Here is a 13,108-nt window from a genome sequence, read left to right on the forward strand (position 1 = left end):
GGTGTCTGGGACATCTACAAGAGCTGGATGAGGGTGAGAGACTTGAGGTACCAGATCATAAAAATATATTTTTTTTAAATTTATTTATTTAAATCTTGAATTTCAAAATATTAGTAAGCAGGTAACTCTTGTCTTCTGACAAATTGAACACTTGCAGCACATCTGGGAGATATTGCTCGTGATTTTATTTTTCTTGCTTTTCAATTATCACTAATCTAAATTACTGGAAGAATAAAATGAAAACAAAGGCCACCTTTTTAATGGTTGTAAAGAACTTTAATGTAAAGAACGCTTACACAAAAGAACATTACTCCAAAAAGTACCTATACTGGAATAATGAATATTATGTGTTTGTGGATTTGAAGGAGCTTCAAGATCCAGGCATTGACTGGGAGAGTGCTCTACTGCAAGAGGAATCCAGCAGCACAGTTGTGGTTCCTGAGATTGAATGCCCTGGAGGGACTTCAGAGAACAATTAATCCTTTGGAACATTCTGAGTCGAATTGTATGTACAGGTCACGGTCGTGACCTGTACATACAATTCTTGCAACAGGTGTCAAACCAACAGTGACACCTAACATGGACTTGAAAGTCAACACTCTTAAAAAGTTCTAAAACACTGGATTTCTTTGCTGCTTCTTTGCCACACAAAGCAGTGTGTCTAAGTTGTCTAAGCTTTGTTTAGACAAGCAAACAAAGCACTTGCTTAGTATGTCTCAACGTAGGACCTTACCCAAAGTTTTACCGAAAAAAAGTGGAACTAATGACAAGATGAGTACGCAGAAAGTACCTAAACAATGGAGTGTTGATATGATTTGCATATTAGTTTTACATAGCAATCAGCTGCCATTTTTTAGGTTCCTGTAGCTAAAAGTAGTGTAATTGAATCCAGTAACACTGCTAAAAATTACAAATTTAATTTGAATCAACTGTAAAACAGATGACCTAAAAAAAAGAAAAAAAAAGAAAAAGAACTATTGTAACCTTGAGGAAGGTAGGATTTATGGGGCACTGCTGGATTAAGCTTCAAGTCTTCAAGTTACCTTATCATATTGCAGTGAATCATCCACATCCATATTGACATAGGCACGTCGAGCCTTACCAGTCAGAAGAGGAATGAGGTGCAAAATCCAGTCTGACTCTGGCCAACGACAAGCAGCTGCAATTCTCTCAAAAGTGGTCAGAAAATGTTCAACATCATCTTCAACAGCTAATTTCTCCAGTTTGGGATGATGAATATGCACAGACTCACCTGTTAATATGGAGGCTGAGCCAGAACCCTCAGGCAGAGATGTTGCTTGAGCCTGGTAGTCATTTGGAGTTTCAACAGGCTCTGGATCAGATGATGTGGGCTCTGGAAGCGGGGGGGTTCTGGCCTGCATCTCCATCTGCAAAAACCAAAACTGGTGTTGCAAACTCTTGAAACACTGCTCTTGTAGTATTGCATCCTCTCTCTGCTTTTTATCCCAAACTTCCTGTTGTCCCATGAAGGCCTGAAGAATTCCAGCAATATCAAGCAGAGTTGGCTCCCTGGTATCTTCTCCTTTAGTGTCTCCAGCCACAGCTGAAATTCCTTCTTCCATCTCCTTCTCCCTCTCCAGCTGCTGCACGCCCTCTTTGGTCTCCATTCTATTTCCTTTCCTACACAGCATTCTGCATGGCTCGAAAAGTTTTGTCAGGAGAGAAAAAAAAGATAGGAAAATGCCAAAAGATAAAAATAAAAATCCTGTCTCCTCAACTGAAAGATCCCACTCTTGACACCACATGTGATGGACCGAGTTGAAAAAGCAGGAGTCACAGGAATTATTAGAAAAATAGGGTTTCATTTATTCAACCCAAAAATTATATTTACAAAAGTAATAAATTTGAGCTCATAAAAGAGGTCAAAGAAACTAAACTCAGGCAAAGACTGCAAACTTAACAAACCAAATGACTGCCCAAACAAACATAACTGACCTAAACATAAAATCACACACAAGGGTATATATAATGGCTGATCAGACCATTATGAGACACGAGGGGTAACTAAACAAATACAATCATAAACAATAAACAATGCAGGATAGTCTGGTTTGTTAATAAACTAAACACCAAAGGAGGAAATCAAAACTACTAAACCCTAAACTCAAACATTTAATTAAGTACAACTACTTTGTTCTTAATTAAAGAAAACACACATTCTCCCCCTTCAGCAGGAAGTGGTGGTGCGGTCCAATTATCCCTCTTTGTATTTAATGGTTTCAAACCAACTCCCCAGATCATAGCAGGTAAGAAGTAAAAGAAACAAAGGTTAGTCAAAAATCAAAGTAATGAGACGGTATGAATACATAAGTAAACTAAATGTGCACACTTACAAATGGAACAAATGTGTCCAAACCAATCAATAAACTTATTGGAAACTAAAGTGTGTTATTGTGTTCAAACAAAGGAATGAAAATACAAGAGTTACCGACTTTAGAGTGTGGCCATGGGTTTGGCCATCACAGCCACCTTGGGCGAGGCTGACTGCAATTATTTCACCAACAGTTCTATGTAGACAAAGGATTATAATCATTTTCAGTTACCATTACTAAAATATCAGATAGGTAATAAATGTAATACACAAAGCTTGTATGTAACCAACCTGAAGTTTTCATTATCAAGATCGGTCAGAGAATACTTTTTTGCTCTTGTTCTCAGGTCCTTCAAAGAATCTGCTTTCAATACCTGAAATCATGTCTTTCATTCAAAAAATATCCACATTCTACGCCTGCCTTTCCAATGAAAGCCACCTGAAGAACACTGGTAACAGATGCAGCTTTTTTTTCTCTGCCACTGGAGAATGCCAACTTGAATTCTGTTGTGGTGTCGACTCGTTGTTCAAGGAAACACAATACATCTTCCACGCTTAACAAAACAGGGTAGAAAACATTCTAAGTTCTCAATAAAGTCTTGTGAATTCACGTTCACTTGTGCCTCTGTGTGTGATCTGCCATGCTTGGTTCAATCTTTGACCGTAACATTTTGTCTGATCCAAAATGTTCAAGCACAGCTAAGAGAATAGGATACCTGACAGGTGATGGTCAGACAATCCCCTGGCTGCAGAGTCACAGAGACTGGCTAGGTGGCACGTCACACGAAAACAATAAGAAAGAATTAAGTGTAACAGTTATTATGTTTTTATCATATTGTCAGTTTCTCTGCCTCAGCGGGACTCACAGGATCCAGCAACACCAGCCGAGCTCCCGAGAACATGTTGGTACTGAAGGTGATCTGATGAGAACGTCTCTTCTTCTGCTGTAGGTTTTTACAGCAGACTGTCAGGAAAGTCACTTTGCATATAGAGAACGTCTCTGAGAGTCACAAGTACCTATTGCATAAAAATTGTGCCTCTAGTTTATTTAACCCAGATAGAAGCTCTGATTCAGAGTATACATGCACCAGCATATTTTGTGAATGCATGATTTTGAAAAATTGACCCATAAATTTAGATTCACGGCTCTTTAAATGCCATCATTCTGTCTTACAGTGTCTCTGATTCAGTGACCTTTAAGATGTCTTTTCAAGTATTTATGTTTTTTTAAAACTTTTCAACTCAGAATAAAAAAATTGTAATATATTATAATATTATAAATATATTATTCAAATGTACTCACTTGAAAAGTACTGAAAATATTTATTTTTCTGTGTAAATTTTACTTAAATTTCTGTTTGTTTTCTTCTTGACATGGTGCTTAAATATTTATGAATATTATTTTTCACATTTTTTAAGGTCATCAAAACATGTTTTTAGATACAGTACATTTTATAAATATGCTTTCACGGATGGTACAATCATGGGTGTTATTGTGACAGTGAGTTATTGATTCTGCTTCAGTGACCTTTCTTTGTCAACATTTTATCTTTCAAAAATGGTTTCACCAATTTAAACAGAATGAGTTTAAAGGTATTAACTCAGAATTTAAAGGGAAATAAAACATTATGATATGTTCATGTGAAAAAAATGAAAATATTTATTTTTCTACATATCCTATATTTTGATTACTATTTTTGTTTTCTTCTTTAAATTGTGGTTAAATGTTTATGAATTTTATTTTTCACATTGTTTTTCATTGTTACCATAACATGTTTTTAGATTCTCTGCATTTTGCTAATATGTATTCACAGATGGTAAAATCACAGGTGTTATTGTGACAGTGAGTTGAACATCATATTCGTGATCATCTGCTGCCCCCTGTAGGTTCCTGTGAAACTGTATGTCTGAAGGTTTTTGTAAAGCCCCTCTCATTACTTAAACCACTGTGTGTCTGGCACAGTAATACACAGCAGAGTCCTCTGGCTTTAGGTTGGAAAGTCTCAGATATGTCAGACTGTTGCTGTCATCTCTACTGACTTCTGTGCGTCCTCTCAAACTGCTCGCATAACTGTTTTTGCTGGAATCAGACCAGCTTTCTCCGATCCATTCCAGTGCTTTTCCTGGTTGTTGTCTAACCCAGTTCATAGTACAGCAGGTAAATGTGAAACCAGATCCTCTGCAGGAAAGACTGAGAGTCTCCCCAGGCTGTTTCACTACAGGAGTGGAATGAATGGACTCCATACTCTGACCTGTAACACCTGATGAAATGAAAGGACAGAAGAACAACACATTAGTTCACTGACTGACCATCAATCAGAGTGTCCTGGAAAATGATGAAACAGTAGGAAGCAAAAGAACTCACAAGGAAATAAAAATGCAACCAGCAGCAGAGTGAGTGTCTGTGTCATTGTGACTGTAGAGATTCTCCACTGCTGCTCTGAAAATCAACACAAAGTTTAAGACAAGTCAGCAGCACAGAAGTACACTGCACACAGTGAAGATTTGCATCCGGATATTATGGAGAGGGAGGGGCTCTTGTGCTGGCATCTCTTCTTATTTTATCACATTTTTCATTCATTTTGTAATGTAGCAGATTTTCCTTGTTCCTGTGTAAGATGTCCAAAATTCCAAACATTTTGGGAAAGGATCTTGTGTCCTTTCTTGTATCTATTTGAACTATTACATATTTTTAAGCATAAATGTGATATATATGTGTGTATTTTATACCTACTAGATGCAGCTATGCCCTTTTTATTGCTTTGTCAGAAAACACATGATATGGCTTTCATGTGGACAATAGCAGATTCACACACACACACACACACAAATACCTGTTTTTTTTCTCCTCTATGTATATGTGCCTAAAGATCTCCTCCACTTTTACTTTCCTCCATTAGTCCCACTTCTCTCTCTCTAACATTTAGTCTATTTTAGTGTTTCCAGCCACACTATAGCAGGTATCTCTGGATCATGAGCAGAGGGTTCATCAGGTTTTTCCTCTCATTGCTTTGGGAAACCTGGATTTTTCTCTTGTTTTCCTTTTTGCCTTACAACATGATTCACACTGAGATGACTTTTGTTACATTAAAATGCATGTTACAGAAATTAGATGATGATTTTGGTTTTATAATGTAATGCTAACAACAGCTAAGTATGACTCATTTAACTATACTTTGCTCGTATTCAAGTGCCATCCTGCTCTGATCTGTTATTATTTTGGTCTCACAGCTGCCCTGATACCTTCATGCTATAACTGGTCAGCTGCTGAGCGGTTGTTGTTCAGGTTTCCTAATGGCTTGTGTTTTACTCTATCTGGCACAATAATACACAGCAGAGTCCTCTGGCTTTAGGTTGGACAGTCTCAGATACACCATCCTATTGCTGTTATTTCTGGTGATTTCTATAGATCCTTACATGCTGCTGGCATAAGCAGTCCTACTTGCATCATACCAGATAGCTCCCATCCATTCTAGTGTTTTTCCTGCTGGTTGTCTGATCCAGTTTATTCCACACTGGCCAAAATCAAAACCAGATCCTCTGCAGAAAAGCCTGAGGGCTTCCTGAGGGTTTTTCCTACACTGTAGTGGAGGGAATGGACTCCAAAGCCTGACCATTCAAACCTGCTAAAGCACAAAAAAAGAGATCAATGAAAATCAGAGAGAAATGTTTAGTAATTCAAACAATTTTTAAAAACTGATTTTTTTTGTATCATTATCATGACATGAAGCAACTTTCAGGCCGGAGCACTGTCATCACAAAAGTCTGAGCATGACTTTATAAGTGAAGGAATGAAGGAAGTGTTTTGAGGGGAGAGTCAGTAAGTGGACAATAGTTTGGCGTCTGGGTTGTACTGGGGAGAGGCTAAAATATCAATATCAAATAATCAAATGTGTCTCAAAAACTTTAATTTACAATATAAAAGACATTGAGATTACTTTTACTGTAAAATAGTGATATATATAATTAAAACAGAGTTACAACAATAGGATAACATTTTATTGTATTCTGATTATGATTTTTTTTAAGGATACTTTGCTGTTATTACGGTGTAATTATTATTAAATTGCCCCTCTGACAACCAGTTTTCTGGTATTTGGCTGAGGAAATGGGTGGTAAATAACCATTATAGAAGTCAAATACTGTGTCGTCCTGCTCCAGCCACACACTCCAGGTAGCATCACAGGCCTTTATCACCTCTGCCCATGTTTCAGCCATCAGATGGGAAAGATTCAAATAAAGTCACGTTAGACACTGAAGTCATCATATATTATACGTAATTATTTTTGGCTCCTACAAATATCATGCTATTATCATTAGAATAAAGATTGTGTATTAGATCTATATTATGTTGGTTACTGTGGGTGTTTCTCTGGCACCATGATACACTGATTGTCAGAGTCAACGTCCTTCTAAAAGAGTCTGTGTTCGTGCTAAACGTGTTCTTTACTGCTTGTACTGTGTGCTGTGTCTGACATGTACATTACCAGTGGACTTGGTTTCTTTTTCTGCATGCAGCTTATCTTATCCACAATGTCCGAGCAATGACGATGTGAAAATTGACAAGTGATGGTCAGACGTTACCCTGGCTGCACAGTTGCAGAGGCTGGCTGGGTAAGCTGCTCACACTTCACACCTGTGGAATATAACATGGTGAACACTGATGTATTGCAACAGTGTAACATTAGCAGTGCTTTGATTATACTGTCCATGTCTCTTTTTCAGTGAGGCTTACAGCAAAAGACCAACAGAGAACATGTAGGTAACATGCTGTATGAAATCAAACACCTGTCCATGCCATCTTTACAAACACTCGTGAAAAAATGAGTCGTTCTATACAGTTCAATTAATGTGAGCATGGTGATAAATTATGATGCAATCGCTGCAGTTTGCAAAATTTCTTCCCTCCTAGATATTCCACAATAGACTGTAACTGGTGTTGCGTGGAAGTGGAAGCATTCAAGGACCACAGCAACTCAGCCATGAAGTCTCAGACCACATAAAGTTAGAGTTAGGTCGAATGCTGAGGTGCATTGTGCATAAAAGTTCTGATGACTCAGTAACTCCAAAGCTCCAAACCCACTTGGTATTAGCATCAGCTCAAAAACTGTTTGCCAGGAGCTTTATCACATGACTTTTAATTGTCAACCAACTCCCATTGGTGTGCTGGGTAGGTGGTCTAGTAGTTTTATCAATGTACTGTAGTATAAGTGCAGTCACATTATCTAAGCAACACATTTGTTGTTTCTGCATCAGATTTTTACTTGAACTCATGGCATTTTCAAGAAAAAGTGTTTAGGAAAAGTCTAAATGTTATTTTTCTGACTATTCGACCTCCACCCTGCTGTTGTCTCTGGAGCAGGTAATCCAGTCTTTGGATGACAGACCAAAACACGTTGTGAATACTTCATCTGATACTGTAATGTCTTTGATGTTGTTGTGTTTGCCAGACAATGCATTAAAAAAGAACAAGAAAAAAGAAAGACAGAAAGAAAAGTTGCTTTAACTCAAAAACAAATAGAGGCAATAAATTCCATAGTTTAAATTTAAAATTAATTTAAAATTAAAAATGAAATATGACTATATTAAATGTTTAAATGCTTAAATTAAACGTTTTTATCAATATTTATCATGTTCATTTACATAGAAATACTCTAGCTTCTAAGAATATGTATTTACAGATGGTAGAATCACAGGTGTTATTGTGTCGGTGAGTTGAACATCAGATTCTTGATCATCTGCTGCCCCCTGTAGGTTCCTGTAAAACTGTATGGCTGTAGGTTTTTGTAAAGCCTCTCTCATTACTTAAACCACTGTGTGTTTCTGGCACAGTAATACACAGCAGAGTCCTCTGGCTTTAGGTTGGAAAGCCTCAGATACACTATGTAGTTGCTGTCATCTCTACTGACTTCTATACGTCCACTCAAACTATTCGCATATCTGTTGTTGCTGGAAGGTCTGTGGCCAACTCCGATCCATTCCAGTGTTTTTCCTGGTTGTTGTCTTATCCAATGCATACCACAGCAGGTAAATTCAGAACCAGATCCCCTGCAGGAGAGACTGAGAGTCTCCCCAGGCCGTTTCATTACAGGACTGGAAGGAACAGACTCCAAACTCTGACCTGTAACACCTGAGGAGATGAAAACAGAAAGGATGTTCTGGAATGACTGACTGACATAGTGTTTCTTCATAGTGAAGAAGCAGAAACACTTACATGGCAGAAAGAAAGCAACCAGCAGCACAATGAGTGTGTTTGTCATCCTGAGCCTGAAGATTCTCCACTGCTGCTCTGATGATCAACACAAAGTACAAGATGGGTCAGCAGGACAGAAGTACACTGCACACATTTGCATTTGCATCAGGATTTAATGAAGAAGGTGTGGCTCTTGTGCTGTTATTCCTTATCACTGAATCTAATGTTTCCTTTATTTAGGACATTTTAAACACAGATATCAAATTTTCTTTTTTAATTATTATATTTTTCTAACTAGAATATATATCAGAAGAAATAATACGACTCCCTCGCAGTCAGTAGTTATATTTTATAAGATTTACTCAACCATAAAAAGATAAACACATCGTAATTATCACACTCTCTTTCACATTTTACTTGTAAAAGAAAAGTATGAGTAAACATCCATTCAGACAGGCAGCACTGAATTAGGACATGATACAGTACTGGATAAGTGTTTGAATTGAATTGAATTGAACTGAATTGAATTGAATTGAATTGAATTGAATTGAATTGAATTGAATTGAATTGAATTGAATTGGAAACTACTGCATGAGTTCAGGAACTCTTCCTAAAGAAAATAAGAACGTAGTATCCAGGAGAGCCGCAGGTATCTCTCAGCACAAGCTTTTATATAGCAACATTTGTCTCCATGTAATATAGCAGCATTCTCCCTTTGTGATAGAGTCAGTTTAATTGCCTGACTCTTAAATTTTATAAAACTTGAACTATACAGTAGTAAGGTTGTTTTTACTAAAAATAAAAAAATAAAAAAAGGAGTTTAAATGATTATTGTTGATTATGATTATGATTATTAAAAATATTGTTCTATTTATACAGTGTTTCAATTCTTTTGAAACAAAGGTCTATTTGTGATTCTAATCCTGACAGACCACTGCATTTGTTCTGCTTCTTATTGTTTCATCATTTACCAGGACACGCTTACTGTTGGTCAGTCACTGATGCCAGAACATTTTGATTTTGATCTCTCTTTCTGGTTTTCATCTGTTTTCATGTTACATGTCAGACTATGGCCTCTATTCCTTCTAGTCCTGTAGTGAAAAGGCCTGGCCAGACTCTCACTCTGTCCTCATTGTTCCTCATCTACCTGCTGTACAATGCACTGGATAAGACAAAAACCAGGAAAAGGACTGGAATGGACAGGAGTTGGCCACAGACCTTCCAGTGATAAGAGATATGGGAGCAGTTTGAGAGGAGATATAGAAGTCAGTCAGGATGACATCAACAGTATGACATATCTGATGTTTTCCAACTTATAGTCAGAAAACTGTGTTCATCAGATGTCACAGGTCAGAGTAAGGAGTCTAATCCCGACAGTCCTGTGGTGGCTCTCAGTCTCCCTACAAGTTTTTTGGTTTCACTCTGAAAGAATCACCAGTCAACCTAACCCCACTAACTGCACATCTTTGGACTGTGGGAGTACGTGGCAAGAACCCACACAGACATGGGGAGAACATGCAAACTCCACACAGAAAGGCCTGTGTGGAGACAGCAGTTAGCACTTTTGCTTCAAAGCAAGAAGGTCCTGGGTTTGAATCCACTATCTGGTTCTGGTTTTTCTGTGTGGAGTTTGATATTTATGTATATTATTCATGTATTTTCAACATTATCTAACGTACATGTAAGATGTTTCTTATGATACTGATCTGAAATCATTAGTGTTCTGAGGGTTCCTCTTCTGGTGGTTTCATATTAAGAGTGTTCAGGCTCATGTTCAGATCTGATGATTTGTGTTACTGTGGTTGGTTTTGCTTTACACTGGATAGTCTCAGATACACCATGCTGTTTCTGTTGTCTCTGATGATTTTGCTTTTTACTCACACCACTCAGTCAGAACAGAGAGCTGTCGTCTCTGACTTTGGTTCTGCTGAAGGTTTCATCCTGTCAAAGGGAAGGAAAAAGGTGACCATCAAATCAAGTTAGGGAGGGGTCTTTAAGTTGTTGATCCAGGTATGCTTGGCCCCAGTTCTTTAAAAGTTATACTACAAACATCACCTTTGCTGTTTCAGTAGAGTTCAGTTTGGGTTTCTTCTAGTCCCATGTTCTCTTATATTGACTCTGATGAAGAAATCTATATGAAACACCTTTGTTGTATGCTGCATTTCAAAACTTGTATATTCACCACAGCAGACCCACATCAACAGTGTTCATTAATACAAAAGTAATGTAGCCTAGTGTATGTGGAGTGCAATTCAGTGTTTTTCCTCCTTCTCATCTTTGGTCCTCATGAAAGCTTCAAGGAAAATGTTTAGGAAAAAGGGAAATGACTGTTTGACCCTGCTGTTGTCTCTTGCACTAATAAACTCTCTGACTAAAGCATGTTTTAAATACTTCCAGATGTGTTTGCTTTTATTCACTGTTTGGTGATCAACATCCTTTTCTCTGGAACACCTAGGAAAGAGACAAGTAAGATACTTGAACTAAGTTCTCTATCTCAAAATAAAAAACAAAAAATACACATTTTTTAAAGCTATGTTCTTGAAAGATACAGACTCAAGATAGACTCAAAATATTAATGGTTGATTGCTAGTGTTTAAATGTATTTATACATTTATTCTCTGATATGTTTGTTAGCAGTTATTACATTTTTTAAATTTGTATTCACGCATGGAAGAATCACAAACATTATCATGTCAGTGAGATGAATATTATATTCTTGATCATCTACTGCCCCCTGTAGATCCCTGTAAAACTATAAATCACTGTGTGTGTCTGGCACCCTAATACACAGCAGAGTCCTCTGGCTTTAAGTTAGAAAGCCTCAGATACACTATGTAGTTGCTGTCATCTCTACTGATTTCTATACGTCCACTCAAACTACTCGCATATTTGTTGTTACTGGAAGGTTCCCTATCCATTCGAGTCCTTTTCCTGGTTTTTGTCTTATCCAGCTCATAGCACAGCAGGTAAATTCAGAACCAGATCCCCTGCAGGACAGACTGAGAGTCTCCCCGGGCCTTTTCATTACAGGACTGGAAGGAATGGACTCCAAATTCTGACATGTAACACCTGACTGACACAGTGTTTACTGGTTAATGATGAAACAGTAAGAAGCAGAAGCACTCACATGGCGGAAAGAAAGCAACCAGCAGCAGAATGAGTGTGTTTGTCATCCTGAGCCTAAAGATTCTCCACTGCTGCTCTGATGATCAACACAAAGTACAAGATGGGTCAGCAGGACAGAAGTACACTTCACACATTTGCATTTGCATCAGGATTTAATTAATTTAATGTGTCTCTGGAACAATAATACACAGCAGAGTCCTCTGGCTTTAAGTTGGAAAGTCTCAGATTTGTCGTGCTGTTGCTGTCATCTCTGCTGACTTTTGTGCATCCTCTCAAACTGCTCACATACAGTGGCTTGCAAAAGTATTCGGCCCCCTTGAAGTTTACCACATTTTGTCACATTACAGCCACAAACATGAATCAATTTTATTGGAATTCCATGTGAAAGACCAATACAAAGTGGTGTACATGTGAGAAGTGGAACAAAAATCATACATGATTCCAAACATTTTTTACAAATAAATAACTGAAAAGTGGGGTGTGCGTAATTATTCAGCCCCCTGAGTCAATACTTTGTAGAACCACCTTTTGCTGCAGTTACAGCTGCCAGTCTTTTAGGGTATGTCTCTACCAGCTTTGCACATCTAGAGACTGAAATCCTTGCCCATTCTTCTTTGCAAAACAGCTCCAGCTCAGTCAGATTAGATAGCTAGCGTTTGTGAACAGCAGTTTTTAGATCTTGCCACAGATTCTCGATTGGATTTAGATTTGGACTTTGACTGGGCCATTCTAACACATGGATATGTTTTGTTTTAAACCATTCCATTGTTGCCCTGGCTTTATGTTTAGGATCGTTGTCCTGCTGGAACGTGAACCTCCGCCCCAGTCTCAAGTCTTTTGCAGACTCCAAGAGGTTTTCTTCCAAGATTGCCCTGTATTTGGCTCCATCCATCTTCCCATCAACTCTGACCAGCTTCCCTGTCCCTGCTGAAGAGAAGCACCCCCAGAGCATGATGCTGCCACCACCATATTTGACAGTGGGGATGGTGTGTTCAGAGTGATGTGCAGTGTTAGTTTTCCGCCACACGTAGCGTTTTGCATTCTGGCCAAAAAGTGCCATTTTGGTCTCATCTGACCAGAGCACTTTCTTCCACATGTTTGCTGTGTCCCCCACATGGCTTGTGGCAAACTGCAAACGGGACTTCTTATGGTTTTCTGTTAACAATGGCTTTCTTCTTGCCACTCTTCCATAAAGGCCAACTTTGTGCAGTGCACGACTAATAGTTGTCCTATGGACAGATTCCCCACCTGAGCTGTAGATCTCTGCAGCTCGTCCAGAGTCACCATGGGCCTCTTGGCTGCATTTCTGATCAGCGCTCTCCTTGTGCGGCCTGTGAGTTTAGGTGGACGGCCTTGTCTTGGTAGGTTTACAGTTGTGCCATACTCCTTCTATTTCTGAATGATCGCTTGAACAGTGCTCCGTGGGATGTTCAAGGCTTGGGAAATCTTTTTGTAGC

Source organism: Oreochromis aureus, linkage group 4 (assembly GCF_013358895.1).
Source record: "Oreochromis aureus strain Israel breed Guangdong linkage group 4, ZZ_aureus, whole genome shotgun sequence".
Classification (NCBI taxonomy): domain Eukaryota; kingdom Metazoa; phylum Chordata; class Actinopteri; order Cichliformes; family Cichlidae; genus Oreochromis; species Oreochromis aureus.